At 38.8% G+C, this 15967-nt stretch overlaps 1 long non-coding RNA gene across 1 annotated transcript in view; it reads right to left on the reverse strand.

The window, feature by feature from the left end:
- Positions 1-397: 397 nt before the first annotated feature.
- The window catches only part of LOC140462966 (uncharacterized), a 103603-nt gene continuing 88033 nt past the window's right edge, over positions 398-15967 (reverse strand). The window contains exons 4-5 of the long non-coding RNA XR_011954564.1: positions 13357-13402; positions 398-2414 (exon numbers count right to left, since the gene is read on the reverse strand). This is a non-coding gene — a long non-coding RNA (uncharacterized lncRNA). The remainder of the gene's footprint in view (positions 2415-13356; positions 13403-15967) is intronic.

Consider the following 15967-nt stretch of genomic DNA (forward strand, 5'->3'; position numbering starts at 1 on the left):
ACAGGCCCTTCAGCCCTCAGTGTTGTGCCGACTTTTTATCCTACTCTAAGATCAAACTAAGCTGCATACCCTTTATTCTACTATCTTCCATGTGCCTATCCAAGAGTTGCTTAAACGTCCCTAATGTATCTGACTCTACCACGACCACTGGCAGTGCATTCCACATACCCACCACTCTCTGTTTAAAGAACCTACCCCCTGATCTAAACCTTCCTCCAATCTCCTTAAAATTATGCCCCCTTGTGATAGCCATTTCTGCCCTGGAAAAGTCTCTGATTGTTCTCGCTATCTATGTCTCTCATCATCTTGTACACTTCTATCAAGTAATTGAGTAACAACCTTGAGAAACAAGTGGCCACTTGAATAATCACAATCCTTTAATACACTAAAAGCAACTTATGTGTCCAACTTAAAATATGTACACACATTGGAGAACAGTTTAGTTTGTGATGTTAACCACCTGTGCTCAGGTTGAACAGGAGTGGTGCAAGGGGTACTCCTCGTGAAGTCTCAACTTTGGACGTCTTCTGGAGGGTTGGTCCTGGTTTCTTTTTCTGCAGATTCATTTGCCGAGAGTGGTCGTAAGCCTTCTTGTATCCTCCTTCCCTCCCAGCCACTGGAATTCAACTTATCAGTCATTTTACTGTTAATTGAATTATTTCCTGAATGGCCTATAGTTAGTACCTTAACACAATATTCCAAAATGGCCTAACTAATGTCCTGTACAGCTGCAACATGACATCCCAAGTCCTATACTCAATGCAATGACTAAAAAAGGTAAATGTACCAAATGCCTTCGTCACTATCCTGTCTACCTGCGACTTCACTTTCAAAGAACTATGAACCTGCACCCCAAGTGGCAACACTCCCTAGGATCTTACCATTAAGTGTATAAGACCTGCCCTGATTTGCCCTATGAAAATATAACACCTCACATTTATCTAGATTAAACTCCATCTGCCACTCTTCAGTCCACCAGCCCATCTGATCAAGGTCCCTTTCTTTGCAGTCCGTTATACCACCATATTTAGTGTCATCTGCAAATTTGCTAACCATTTCTTCTATATTCACATCCAAGTCATTTATATAAATGACAAAAAACAGTGGACTCAGCACTAACCCCTGTAGCACACTGCTGGTCACCGGCCTTCAGTCCAAAAAGCAATTTTGTACCACCATCCTTTGGAGTGCAGGTAGCCAGCATACAGAAGAAGGCGTTTGGTACACTTGCCTTTATTAGTCAATGCATTGAGTATAGCAGTTGGCTGGTCATGTTACGGCTAAACAGGACATTATTTAGGCCACTTTTGGAATACTACATTCAGTATGTTGTTAAACTTGAAAGGGTCCAGAAAAGATTTACAAGGATGTTGCCAGAGTTGGAGAGTTTGAGTTGTAGGAACAGGTTGAATAGGCTGGGGCTATTTTCTCTGGAATGTCAGAAGCTGAGGCATGACCTTATAGAAGTTCATGAGGGGTATGGATAGGGTGAATAGTGAAGGTCTTTTCCCCCAGGGTAGGGGATACCAAAATAGAGGGCATAGGTTGAAGGTGAGAGGGGAAAGATTTAAAAAGGACCTAAGTGGAAACCTTTTCATGCAGAGGGTGATTCCTGTCAGAGGAAGTGGTGGAGGCTGATACAATGGCAACATTTAAAAGGCATCTGGATGGGTATATGAACAGGAAGGGTTTAGAGGGATATAGAGTAAAAGCTAGTAAATGGGTTAGAATAATTTAGGATATCTGGTCAGCATGGACGAGTTGGACCAAAAAGTCTGTTTCCGTGCTGCACAACTCTATGATTCTATGAATCTAAAAAAGGCTCAGAAAAGATTTACAAGGATGTTACCAGGGTTGGAAGATTTGTGCTAGAGGAAGAGGCTGAATAGGCTGGGGCTGTTTTCCCTGGAGCGTCGGAGGCGGAGGGATGATTTTATAGAGGTTTATGAAATCATGAGGGGCATGGATAGTGTAAGTAGGTAAGGACTTTTCCCTGAGGTGGGGGAGTCCAGAACTAGAGGGCATATGTTTAGGGTGAGAGGGGGAAAGTTTAAAGAGTCCTAACGGGCAACATTTTCACACAGAGGGTGGTGCGTGTCTGGAATGAGCTGCTCAAGGAATTGGTGGAGGCTGGTACAATTATAATATTTTAAAAGGCATCTGGATGGGTATATGAATGGGAAGGGTTTCCAGGGATATGTGCCAAGTGCTGGCAAATGGGACTAGATTAGGTTAGGATATCTGGTCAGCATGGACGAGTTGGACTGAAGAGTGTGTTTCCATGCTGTACATCTCTATGATTCTCTGATATGATGGGTCCATGTTCTGGTGGGGAGTCTCTTATTTCAAATGAAACGAGTTCTGTTGTGGAACAAAAACAGAAATTCCTGGTGAAAGTCAGCAGTCTGCAGTATCTGTGGGGAGAAAGCAGAGTTAATGTTTCAAGACTCTTCATTAGAAGTTCTGTACAATAGTCTGTGAAACATTGCATCTTGTGGATTGTTTCCAGTGAGTTCATTATCCTTCAGGAATGTGACCAGCAATCTCTGGAAATGACATTAAGTCCTTTCCGGGTATCACAGTGAGGAGGACTTTCCCCTGCATCCCTTTCAGCATCCATACATCAGGGTTAAATGGGAACCAGAATTTCCAAACTGATTCAACCTGATTTGCTAATTAATTTTCAATACCTAAGCTCTTAGAGTTGTATTTCCTTTTAACCTCCTTTCTTCATCTACAATAAACTTCAGACAGTGACATGTCCATTGAAATTATTGTCCCCACCTCTCACAGATACTTGCTCACCTCTTTAAAAGTTCACTTTGAAGTTTATATGCAAAAATCAATTGAAACACTAAGCCATCAAGATGCTCATTAACTACTCCAGCTAAACCTGAGTGTTTTGTAACTATCATCGGACAACTTTAGCCTCTAGTCTCGCTAATTTATTACATCCTTTGAATTCCTGGAATTCAGAGGACTTTTTCAATTTATTGAACAAGGCTTAGATATCATTCGTAACCCTGCCTCTAAGTCAGAATGCTTTGAGTTTGAGTTTGGAAGAAGCCAACCACTGTTGTGGGCAAGTCCACATGTATTAATGACAGCCCTCATCCCACATAAAGAGTGTTAGCAATAGGAAGGGCATGTGATAATAAAAAAAACTGATGGCAAATTCAAAGGTGATGGTGGACATCAACAAAGATGGTGAAGGATCAATCAGCATTGTAATGACGTCACATAATATATGAAAAGCCAGTTGTTAGTGGACCTATTGGTAGCTTTGTTTTCATTATTGATTATCAGTTCACACAGACCTTGTGATAGCCTCCATTCTCAAAAGACTTCCCGTGGTATGTTTGGAAGGTTTTCTAAAAAAACAACAGTTATACTAAAAAGTGATCTTAACAACATAGACTGGACAAGCTAGTTCACATGTGTCAACTTCCTAAAATCAAAATAGAATGCATAATGAACACAGGTTTATTAAGTGATATTTGACAGTTCAGTACAAGGAAGTAACTCTGTTCACATCAAAATGAGATAGGTTTAAGGGCCTACATAGTGCATATAATTAGGGAATGTACATCTTAACATGCTGATCTTTTTTGCTCCATTATCACAGGTTGCTTTTCATATGTGTAGCAGATGATCATGATGATGATGATGATGGTGGACCATGTCTCCATCATATATTCTGAAGTGAGATGTTCATCAATGTTTGCACAATGTTCAGCACCGTTCGCAACTCTTCTGATGCTGAAGCAGACTGTGTCCGTACACAGCAAGAGCTGAACAACATCCAGGCTTACAGTGATAAGTGGCAAGTGACATTTGCATGATACAAGTTCCTAGCAGGGGGTTATGATGTGGGTAGCCTACCTGTTTGCAGCATTACCATTCTTGCCAGCCCTCTTTCAGAGTTGGGTCTCTTCAGTGAGTAAGTACAGTTCACAGTCTCTCAAAAGAGATGTCCACCATAGGGGAATCCAAGTCTCAAGTGGGCAATCAGAAAATCAGTCACCTGCTTCTGGAATTCTTGTGTTGACAGAATTTGTAATATATGTGAGGATCAGTTTCAATAGTAGGATGATGTTTTACAAATTAGATGCGTTTTTACTGTTGTCATTGGAATCATTAACATAATAAAGTAGGGAATTTAAATACCCCAAATCCTGGCAAAATGGAAAACAAAACTCCAACAATTTTCAGTTAGTGGGGAGTAAAAAATGCTCCTATGTACCTTCGGATTGTTTCAAATGACAGACCTTCTGGTATAGCTTAGAAAAAAGGCCATTTGCATTTTCAGTTTCAATAGACTCCATTGTTCAGACTTCGAAGGACACTTATTATAGCAGAAACCATTATGAATGCCATGAGTACATTTTGTTCTTTTTCTTTCATGAGTGCAATTCAAAAGCAGATGAATCATTTATTTCGGCAGGCATTGTGGAGGCATTTTGAATAAGTGTTAAGAGGTCATTAAATAATTAACTGTCTTTGATGTGGTAAGTGAAATAGAAGTTTGTTTTTACAACATTTTCACCACTCAAGGGTAATTAAATTTTTTCAAATGGATTTTATAAATAAGCTATTTTCAGTGTGAAGTGCATTAGAATGAGAGCTCAATAAAAATTGTACTTTAATCAGTTCCATTTTATGGATTTTGGGTCAGGGGCTGTAGAATAGACATGGGAGTTGCTAGAAGCATGGGACAAGCAGGGGCATAGGAAGAACATGGGGTCTTAAGAGGGCATGAGCATAGAAAGGGGATGGGGAATTTGAAATAGGCAAGAGTTGAGGAGAGAGTAATTGACCTTGATATTAGGGCAGTATTTAACTGAGCGTGGCATTAAGGAGCTCTAACAAAGCTGGAGTCAATCATGATCAGAAGCAAACAATGTACACTGATTAGAGTCATACATAGCACAAAGGAAGATGATTATGGTTGTTGGAAATCATTTACCTCAATCCCAGTTATTACTTCAGGACAGTCTTTGGATCTTTTTAAAAATTTAACCTACTTTTCTAATCAACTAGTTCAGAGATGTTTTTATACATCTCTGGAGCAGATAAGTCCTGAACCCAGGCTTCCTGGTCCAGGATAGGGACCCTACCACTGCACCCCACAAGGCCAGTTCCTTAAGGTTACATCTTAAGCCTCACTACCTTCAGCTGCTTCAGCAATGACCATGCCTTCATCATATATTCTGAAGTGAGATGTTCACCGATGTTTGCACAATGTTCAGCACCGTTCGCAACTCTTCTAATGCTGAAGCAGATTGTGTCTGTACACAGCAAGAGCTGAACAACATCCAGGCTTACGGTGATAAGTGGCAAGTGGCATTTGCATGATACAAGTTCCAGACAAAGATCATCTCCAAGACCGAGCATCTAACAATTGACCCTGTACTTCCAGTCATATTGTGAGTACAGTAGGGAGGTCAGAAACTTGGAATTCTGAGGTGAGTAACTCACATTCAGTCTCCTCAAAGCCTGTCCATTGTGTACAAGGCACAGGTCTGGATTGTGCTGGAATGCTTTCTACTTGCCTGGAAACACCGTTCTAAAACACCTTCAAGACCAAGCAGCTTGATTGTTTCCCATCATCTTTCTTAGCAATTCACTCTGTCATCCACTGACAAAGTATAGTCAGTGTTTTGAATTCCACCTCAGATTTTTTTTTTGGGGGTGGTCAGAAAGCTGCCCTCAGTACAGATCTTTCTTCGTTCCTGGGATCAAATTCTGCACCTTGAGGATCAGAGTGAAGATCTGAGGCAATGTGAATTAACGAAGAATAAAGGAGTCAGGGCAACAGCTAGGAACATAAGTGAAAGCATGGAGGAAGTTCTTGTTTGTAGTCACAGACCAGTTGGACGTTGAGATAGTGGATGCTTTTACCATTGACGATCTCACTGTTCAGTTCCTGGGCACCTGGGTAAATTCGATGATGACCTATATGTGATGGAATCTATCATTCGAAGTGAAGCTTATTTTCCTGTCTACCAAGAAGGCTGTGTTTGTTATTAAAATTATTAGCTGACAAACAGGCCATCAGTAACCAGCGAGATCCAATGTTGTGCAGCTGTTTTGAAAGGTCACTAAGATCTGGAGTTGTTCCTTGGCAGGAGGCAAAGGTGACGAAGTTCAAAGTTGTAGTGATTTTCTTAGTCACTGGCACATCATGGCAATCAGTGCTGCAGGTTATGAGGTCCTTGGTGATCAGACTCCAGGTGTAGTTCCCAAAGTTGTTACAATTGTAGACAGGGATAACCCAAGTTGTTAAGTTCCTTGTGAGAAGAGATGAACTGGCTCTGCTTCTTTATTCATCTATCCCATTAGTTAATCACAAAAGGTCGGTTTATAACTGCATCCCTTCTCTTAGAATACCTTTCTGTCAGACCTAAATGAACTTTGCTTTAAAATGAGTCATTTTCAGGTTTCTTGAGTTAACAAAGAGCGTGTTTATTAATTACTAAGCACGCAAGGAATTAATAACACAACGCACATACACACAAGAATAAGTACAAAAAGATTAAGTACAAAATTAACATTTTTAAAACAAAGCAATTTATGGATATGGATCAGTCTCTGAATTGTTTGCAAAGAGTGGATAATTGAATGTTGCTGCTGCTGCACTGGAAGTTATTGTTAGTAGTTCATTTAAAGATTTATAGCTTTCAGATTGGCTGAGATTCTGTTGTTCTGATTCCTTTCAACTGTGCCAAAGTCAGGGTGAGAGAAACTCTGTTTGTTGGCCTGGTTTCTGTTGTCTGACTTGTAGTTAGCTGACCTCTAATGCTAAAAATGTGAGGATATTTCTCCAACTATGATTTTCACACCACACTAAGACTAAAAACTAGACTGCATGGGTATCTTTGCCCTCTGCCAGACAGGACGATCTTAGTCCCATAGGCACACTCTAGTAGAGATGAAACTGACTTTTTAACCCCTTTCCTTTGCATCTTTACTATGATATTCTATGAGCCTATCTCTCCAGGCAGATGGTTAATTCATATTTTTAGTTGATTCAGCCGTTTTTTTGAAAAACAAGTTTCAGAAATTGAAACATTCATAGCAATTTAGAATTCTGATCTTTTGATATGACAGGAAAGGTGTCTGTGACCACCACATGGAGACTCACAACTTCCTGCTCCATCTCCATGTAGCTCCAACTTCAGCTGTTGACAGTTTGTCGTCTATAATCTTTCTACCATTTTTTTCTCTCCTGTACCCTCCTTATGTCCAGGATCATGCCCTTCCTGTGAAGGATGTTGCCTGTCATTGCTATAGAGTCGAACATTTGTCAGATTTTTTCACCTTGTCAGCTGAAGCCATTAGGTACCTGAAGCGTAGGTACCTGATTGTCTTTGCCATGATCCTCTCCAAGCCACTCATTATGCCACCTTGGAAATATATTGCTGTACCTTCACTGTCACGTGTGAAAATCCTGGAATTCTTTCCCTGAGTCTATTGACAGTGCATGGACTGCAGCAGATCAAGAAGGTAGCTCACCATCACTTTCTCAAGGGCAGTTTAGGATGCGTTAAACATTCTGGTCCAGTCAACAATGCCTACATCCCACAAGTGCATCACAGAAAGCATTGCTCTCTGTACTTCTGTTCTCGCGTTGTCAGAGAGTTGATTGCCATTATTTAAAGAACCGGTATCATGTGTGAAGAAAAAAACAGAATCAATGTATTGAGTCCAAAACTCTTTTTGTGCTGTTGATAGAGGGGGAGGACAAGCAATTGGAACAGATGATGGAAATACCCAAAGCAAAAGACAAAGGGAGTGCTAATGGTGGTAAAGGAGTGATTGGGATGTAAAACAGATGTAAATAGTAGGTATGAAAAGGAGTAAAAGATGGGTCTGCTCTGCGTCAACAAGGCTACAGGACATAGGCAACACATGAGTAAGTTGAGGGTGCCAGGGGTGGTGTTATGGACCTAGCCAAAGTCCTCAAGACATTTCAAAAAGGTAGTCCAGACCCTAACTTTGCTAGTTGTTTTAAGCAGGTGTAAAGTGGATATTCCAGGAGAGATGCAGCTGATCAAACCACTTAGTTTTAAACAAAAATAGAATTTATTTACAAGATTACCAAATGAAACAGAAACAAAAGAAAATAGAATACAGAATAACTTAAACATCCGAAAACCCATCAGATTGTTAAAAAAGTAGCATGTTTTTCGGGCTGCACGGTGGCATATTGGTTAGTACTACTGCCTCACAGCACCAGAGAGCCGGGTTCAATTCCCGCCTCAGGCAACTGTCTGTGTGGAGTTTGCACATTCTCTCTGTGTCTGCATGGGTTTCCTCCGGGTGCTCCGGTTTCCTCCCACAGTCCAAAAATGTGCAGGTTAGGTGAATTGGCCATGCTAAATTGCCCATAGTGTTAGGTGAAGGGGTAAATATAGGGGAATGGGTATGGGTGGGTTGCTCTTCGGAGGGTCAGTGTGAACTTGTTAGGCCGAAGGGCCTGTTTCCACACTGTAAGTAATCTAATATAATCTAAAAAAAATACTTGCAACAATTCCCATAAACACCCTTTGGAACAAAAGGAAAAATCAAACACAGAGTCTTACAGAAGAGAAGTCAGAGAGAGAGAGAGTACCACCCTGGACCAACTTCTTTGGGTCCAGTGACTTCAAAACACTACTGCTAAAACCAAACCAGAGAAAAGCTGAGCTGGAAGAACTGGCTACTTCCCTTTCATTGTATAAGTGTTTATTTTCAAAAACTTGAAAGCCCATTGCCTGAGGCAGTTTCTGTTAGCTAGAGTCAAACTGGACCTAAAATCCTTCAACTTCAACTTAATGGACTCTATGTTTTTTATGACCTCTCTGAAAAAAAACCAAGGACAACAAGACCTTGTTAAAGGAGCAGCATTGTCACAATGGGGTGGGAGATACTTGGGTAATTGCAATCAAAATGGAGGACAGGGGTTATGCTCTGAAATTGCTGAACTTAATGTTGCATCTTACCAGCTCTCATGCCCGGGACAGAAAAATGGGATGCTGTTTCTCCAGATTGTGTTGAGTTTTGCTGGGAGAGGATGGCAAGTTTAGAGTGGGAGGAAGATGGTTTATTGAAATGGCAAGCAACTGGAGACTAGTTTATTCCTCTGAACAGAGATTTGGTGTTCCACAATGTGATCTGCATTTGATCTCAAAATTAAGACATCACCAATAAATTGGTTTTGCTGCTGAAGAAAGACATGAAAATATTGAGCCTCTTCATGTCAACTGTGTTGGTACTACTAAATATAAAATGCTAGCATCAATCTTTTTATCAATGCATTAAACAGACATCAAAAGGATGAGGTGAGGCTGACATGAAATTAAACTGTTATGTTACTAACCATATCCCTCAAGGCAAAATTAGCAGACATCACTTCCTTTTTTCTTTATGATCTTGTCCTCGTTCCACCATAAAGTGCCAATGATAAAATGAAAACTCCATTCAACTATGATATTACTGAGTTCAATAAATATTAATTCCAATTTTAAAAATAAATATTTAATAATTTTAATAAAAATTAAATCAATATTTAAAGCTACTTCAATTATTACTGGAAGCTTGCTAAAATTTAACATGGAAAACTGTAAGTTAGTTAGTCCTCCTACAATTGATTTTTTTTTTGTCATTCTTCAGTATGAAAAATGTCAAGTTACAGTAATACTGCAAATAAGATTTTGATAAAATAAACATTCAGTGAGATTAGTTAGAGTGGAACGAATTCCTTTCCATGCCAACATACATGGAGCTGTTGGCATTGTGGTTACATCCTCCCAATGTTAACATGGTAACAAGATTTATTCAAAAAATCTGGAAAATAATTAGTGCTGAGATAGGAAGCCTAATGAGAACTGGTTCCACAATTTAATTATCACTTTTTAAATTGCTGTACTGTAGATTCCCAATTTGTGTTAGCAACATATTGGATTGATTCTATAATTAATTGTCTGTTCAGCTTTCCAGTTCCCTCAACCTGATTGAAATGTAAGGATAAAGCAAGTTACTCAAAGAAAGATTACAGATTACCTATTTGATCACAAGACAGCCTGTACTCCCATTCATGGAAGCCTTTGTCCATGTTATCACATTACTGGAATTCAATTAAATTCATATTGAAATTTAAATACAATAAATTACCTTTACTATTAATTATATGCAATGGTTTGTTGGCTCATTTACTGCAATCCATGGAAACTAGTTACTTTTCTTGCTGCTATTCATTTTACTTCTTAAAGCACAGAGGAAAACTTGATTTCAAAACTTTTCTCAGCCCTGGATGGGATGTAGCAGTCACCACTGAGTCAGTTGTGTCTTCGAGAATCATTCCAGGAAGTAAGCAGATGATCTGCACTGACACATCACTGCAGTGCTGAGGAAGTGCTATTGTGGGGAATGAATAAAGAGGAATAAAATGTTCTAGAATGGATTGAATGTGTAGTCATAGTGGGCCAGAAGGCCAGTTTCCCAACACTGGGTTGTTTTTCTACCTTTGTATTTATTTCAAAATCTAATGACTGGTTGAAAGACTTGATTGATTGATCTTATTTTTAGATTATGAATAAAATTTCCTAGAAACACAAAAACTGATACTTTTACTACTCTTCTGAGATTAGTATTCAACAAGCAGGTTTAAACCTATGGGCTCCCACCAAGCACAAGTTATCAGATAAGACCATAAGACCATAAGGATCATTAGTGCTCCATCATTCAATGAAATCATCGCTGATCTGATGGTTGCAACCCTACTTTCCCACCTTTTCCTCATAAGCTTTGATTCCCTTGCTGAATAAAATTCGATTTCACCCTTGAATATAATTAACAACCCAATCTCTGCAGTGCTGTGAGGTAAAGATTTTACAGATTCATGATGCTATTAGGGAGGAAATTCCTCCTCTTCTCTGTCCCATCTAAGTGACCCCTTACTATGCCATCTGGGTTTAGGGTCTCCCACCAGGAAAAACATCTCAGCAGCTACTGTGCCAGTTCTCCAAAGACTTTTATATGTTTCAACAAGGCTGTCTCTCACTCTCCTAAACTGCAATGAGTAATTACTCAACCTCTCCTTATAAGAAAATTTCTCCATGCCCAAGTAAACCTTTTCTGGACTGAATCTTTTCTGGACTGCCTCCAATGCCAGTATATTTTACATCAGATAACGTGACTAAAAACAGTTCATGGTATTATCGATGTCGTCTGACTAGTGCTTAGTAGTTTTAGCAAGGCTTCCCTATATTTGTAGACCATTCCCTTTAATCTGAAGGCCAACATATTATTTGCCTTCCCCATTACCTGCTGAAGTTGGGTATTTTTTTTAATGATTTACACACACAGACTCCAAAATCCCTTTGTGCTGTAACTTTCTGCAGTCTTTTTCGATTTAAATAATATTCAGCCCCTCTATTCAGCCTGCAAAAGTACTAATTCACATGTTCCCATAATATATTCCAATTCCCATGTTTTGCCCACTTGATTAACTCATCTCTATCTCTCTGCAGACTCATGTATCATCCTCAATTCTTGTCTTCCCACCCATTTTTTATCAGCTGTAAACATGGTTACAACATATTCACTTTATTCATCCAAGGGTGGCATGGTGGCTCAGTGGTTAGCACTGCTGCCTCACAGCACCAGGGACCCAGATTCGATTCCAGCCTTGGGGGACTGTCTGTGTGGAGTTTGCACATTCTCCCTGTGTCTGAGTGGGTTTCCTCCCTCAGTCCAAAGATGTGCAAGTCAGGTGAATTGGCTATTCCAAATTCCCCATAGTGTTAGGTGCATTAATCAGAGGGAAATGGGTCTGGGTGGGTTACTATCTGGAGGGTTGGTGTGGGCTTGTTGGGCTGAAGTGCCTGCTTCCACACTGTAGGGAATCTAATCTACAACAAAAGTCATTAATATATATTATAAATGATTGTGGCTCCAGCACTGATCCCTGTGGCCCTTTGCTTATTAAATGTTGTCATCCTGAAAATGTGCCTTTTGACCCAACTCTCTGTCTCCTACTAATGAGTCAACCTTCTATTCATGATAATACATTACATTCAACACAAAGGACTCTTATTTTACGGAGCCTAACATGTGATATCTTAACAATTGTCTTCGGAGGATCCAAATGTACTAGGTTCATAGCTTTCCTTTTATTTATCCTGCTTGTTTCCTCCTCAAAGAATTCTAATAGAAGTGTCATGCCTGATTTTCCCCTCATGAAACCATGCTAACTCTGTTGGTCACATTATGTATTCCTAAATGTTTTGCCACTACATCCTTATTAATGGTTCCAACATTGTTGAAATATTTGGCCTTTAACTACCTGTTTTATGTCTCCTACTCTTTCTAAATAAAGATTTTATGTTAGGAGTTTCCAATCCTCTGACACTTTTGCAGAGTCTGACTTCTGGAAGATTAGTACCAGTACATGCATTATCTCTGCAGCTACTTATTTTAAAAACCTAAGATACATCCCATCAGTTCCAGAACTTATTGATCTTTAGCCCCATTAATTTCCTGAATGCCTTTTCTCTCGTGAAAGTTTTTGTTTTATCTTTTCTCATTCTTTTTCCCTTTGATTGTTGTGTGCTTTTGGAATGTTATTCATGTCTTCAAATATTCTACTAAGGTTGTAACTTGTGTGCTAAAATTTGTCTCAACAGTGATTGTGAATTATGCAATCATTCTGAAATTTCTTGTCTTTACATTATTACAACCTTCAAAACTAAAAGCAATCTTTTTGCTCCTTAACTTTAAAGATGCCACTAAATAAATAATGCTAATGGTAGACTTGAGTGATATCTTATTTACATAGAAAACACAAGAGCTACTAAGTAGTTCCAACAAAAATGCTGAAATTTCACACGACAATCAACAATACAAAATCTTGCCCCCACTGCAGGTTTTAGTCAGGGCCACTTCTCTGCAGACACAATATATCAAGTTTGTTTTGTTACATGAGTTTCTAGAATTTCTGCACCACACTAGTTCTCTTGGATCATATTAAGCAATCCAAACCATATTTTATGTAAAAAACTTAAGAATAAGACAGTTGTTATAATTATCTCGTAACTTTATTCCTTCTTAAGGTTACACATTGTGGGTGTTAATGCATACACATTTACTATAACAGATGAAGACAATGTAACTTGTACTAGATTGAAAGAAAATTATACTGTAAAATAATTGCAGCAGATGGAAATAATGTCACTTTTTTTAAACACATTGATATAAAGAACCTCACTTTTGTACTACAGTGGTCAAACACAGGAAGATTTCTTAACACATAAAGCATTCTCTACAGTTTAGAAGAGTGAAAGATGGTCAAACTGAAGCATACAAGATTCTTACCGGTTAGGGCAAGCTGAACGTCTTCTTTCATTGTTGAGTTCAATACCTGGCATTAAGATAGAATATCAACAATGATTAATTGAATGGTGGTGCAGACTCGATGCTCTACTCCTGCTGCTACATGTACCTGTTAGGGAAGGAAAAATTATTAATAATCCAATTTAGCACTCTGCATGAAAGGAAATTAATTGATTCATATAACATCCCCACAGTGTGGAAGCAGGCCATTCGGCCCATCATGTCCACACCGCCACTTCAAAGGCCATCCTACCCAAACCCACCCCCCCCCCCATATCCTATACTTCCTATCTAGTCCATCTAGTCTGCACATTCCTGGACACTTTGAGAAAATTTACCATGGCCAACCCACCCAACCTGCATATTTTAGATTGTGGGAGGAAACTGGAGCATTTAAAGGAAACCCACACAGACACAGGAAGAACATGCAAACTCCGCGCAGACAGTTTTTCGAAGCTGGAATCAAACCCAGGTCCCTGGCGCTGTTAGTCAGCATTGCTAACCACATCCACCCCAAAGCACATGTGCTTTCACAGGATATAGTTTCAACAGCAAATTGAACATTGATTAACAGATATTCATACTTATTTCATACCCAACAAAAGAAGGTATATTTTCTTACTTACCATTTAATATTAGGGTGTGGTAATGGGTCAATGTGTTCCCATTCTTAGGCACATAACAACTTGAACTATGCCCATGAGCACAACTGCTCAAACTCCATAAATGCTTCATATTCTGTCCACATGCACAAACAAATTGTATGGCATTCTTTAATGAAAACTATCAGAGGCACTAAAAACAGCTGAATTCCATTGTCCAAAATTAATGTAGCCCCAACATTGTAATAATTGTGTGTAACAAACAAAATCATTTAATTTTGTGTTGTGGTTTGCATGGATGCAACAGCACAAATACCGCTTATTCTACAATGTTAAGGTCTTTAAGTATACTCACTATGCAAAGCTAAGTTTATAAGATTCAAAAGCATAGAAAAGTGAACTCATTTCCATCTCTCAGGACCTGATGAAGAATAACAACTAGCAAGTGATAGAAGACTATACAATCTCGATCTAATCATCCAGTGTCAGAACAATAATTCCTATTTTCTTTATACAGGAGACAATGCAGATAGTGCATTTGTGTTTTTCACTGTGACAGGCTGTTACAAAGCTTGCCTTGTCTAATAAAGTCAGAAACATGTCCCTTGCTTCAAGTATTGCCAAGTTTGTGAGAAAATCAATCTGGAATTTACAGCTATCCAGCATGAATTTAGCAGTGTAATCCCAGCCAAATGACATGACCTGACCTCATGTTGCCATAAGATAAGAAACAAAAACACCCTTTCAAGCACACGTTTCATGCCACCATTAATTCCTGACTGATGCAATACAACTTCAAAGGAATCCAGATTGGTGTTGTTGCTAGGTAACTAATGGAAACCAGCATCACAGTGATGCACTGGGTTGTAATGTCTAATCTTGTGCATAAAGCTGTAAGTTTCAGCATGAGCTATCAAATAACATGCATACAGACATGTATTCTCAGATCATACTTGGATGAACATAGACCCTAACGGAAAACTAGCAAAACCTGACTATCAGCTTCAAAAAACAAGTTGACTTTAGTTAGTGCTGCTTCCAAACAAAAAATGCTTGATGCTTTTAAAAATGAGCCCTGACTAAAGTATTGGCTAGTAATTACATTAAAAATCAGTAGGACATGGATTTTTACCTAATCTGTGGGTACATTCAAACTCCTTTACTCTAAGTATGCAAAGAATGTGCACTTTAACAGAGGACATGTCAGAGTGATATTGAATGCATAGCTTTTTTTTCTAAAGGGGTCAAGAACATGATCCTTGTGAAAAAATGGGACATTTTCTGTAACTTTATTTGGTGCATTTTCAATATTTTTACAACTAAAATGAGCAGCTGACAAAGGAACGTGGTCCTTGCTGCATTTGCTTTGTATCATTCCTATAATTCTGACAATAATTACAATTAGCATGAATGGAGTTGGTGTACTGTTTTGGTCACTGCTAGATCAGAAAGGAAGTACAAAAGACCAACGAGGGTGAATCCAAACAGAATAGAAGTGAACAATTTGGCAAACTTAAGCCTCAGAGCCTAGAAAATGCTGTCGGGCAGAAACCATCCTGAAGTCTAACAGATGGTCTGCTGCATGCTTCATTGTGAGTTGTAGGATTTGCAGTTTGATATCACTCAGAGTGCCATGCCACATAATATGTAAAGAATTAGCAGGACTGCTAATTTAAATTAATGAATAGGTAAAATTTTGTTTCTGTTAAAATATAGACGCCACACATCCTTCTATGAAACCTGCAAATTAGTCTATTAATATTTTAAGGTAATTTATTTTGGAATTGTTTTAATGCTACATTTGTTAACTAGTAATGAGAAAGTTGTTTGGTTGAATTATTAGAATTTCAGCCATCTGTATCATCACATTCAAATTAGATTGTCACAAATTTCCAATTTTTTTCTGTTTTAAACTTTCTTTTATGTTTTAAATATTTAAGATTACTCAAGAAAAATAATCTTCAGATGTAACTATAACAGTAATTTTAAGA

This window comes from Chiloscyllium punctatum, chromosome 37 (genome assembly GCF_047496795.1).
Source record: "Chiloscyllium punctatum isolate Juve2018m chromosome 37, sChiPun1.3, whole genome shotgun sequence".
In the NCBI taxonomy this organism is placed as follows: Eukaryota; Metazoa; Chordata; class Chondrichthyes; order Orectolobiformes; family Hemiscylliidae; genus Chiloscyllium; species Chiloscyllium punctatum.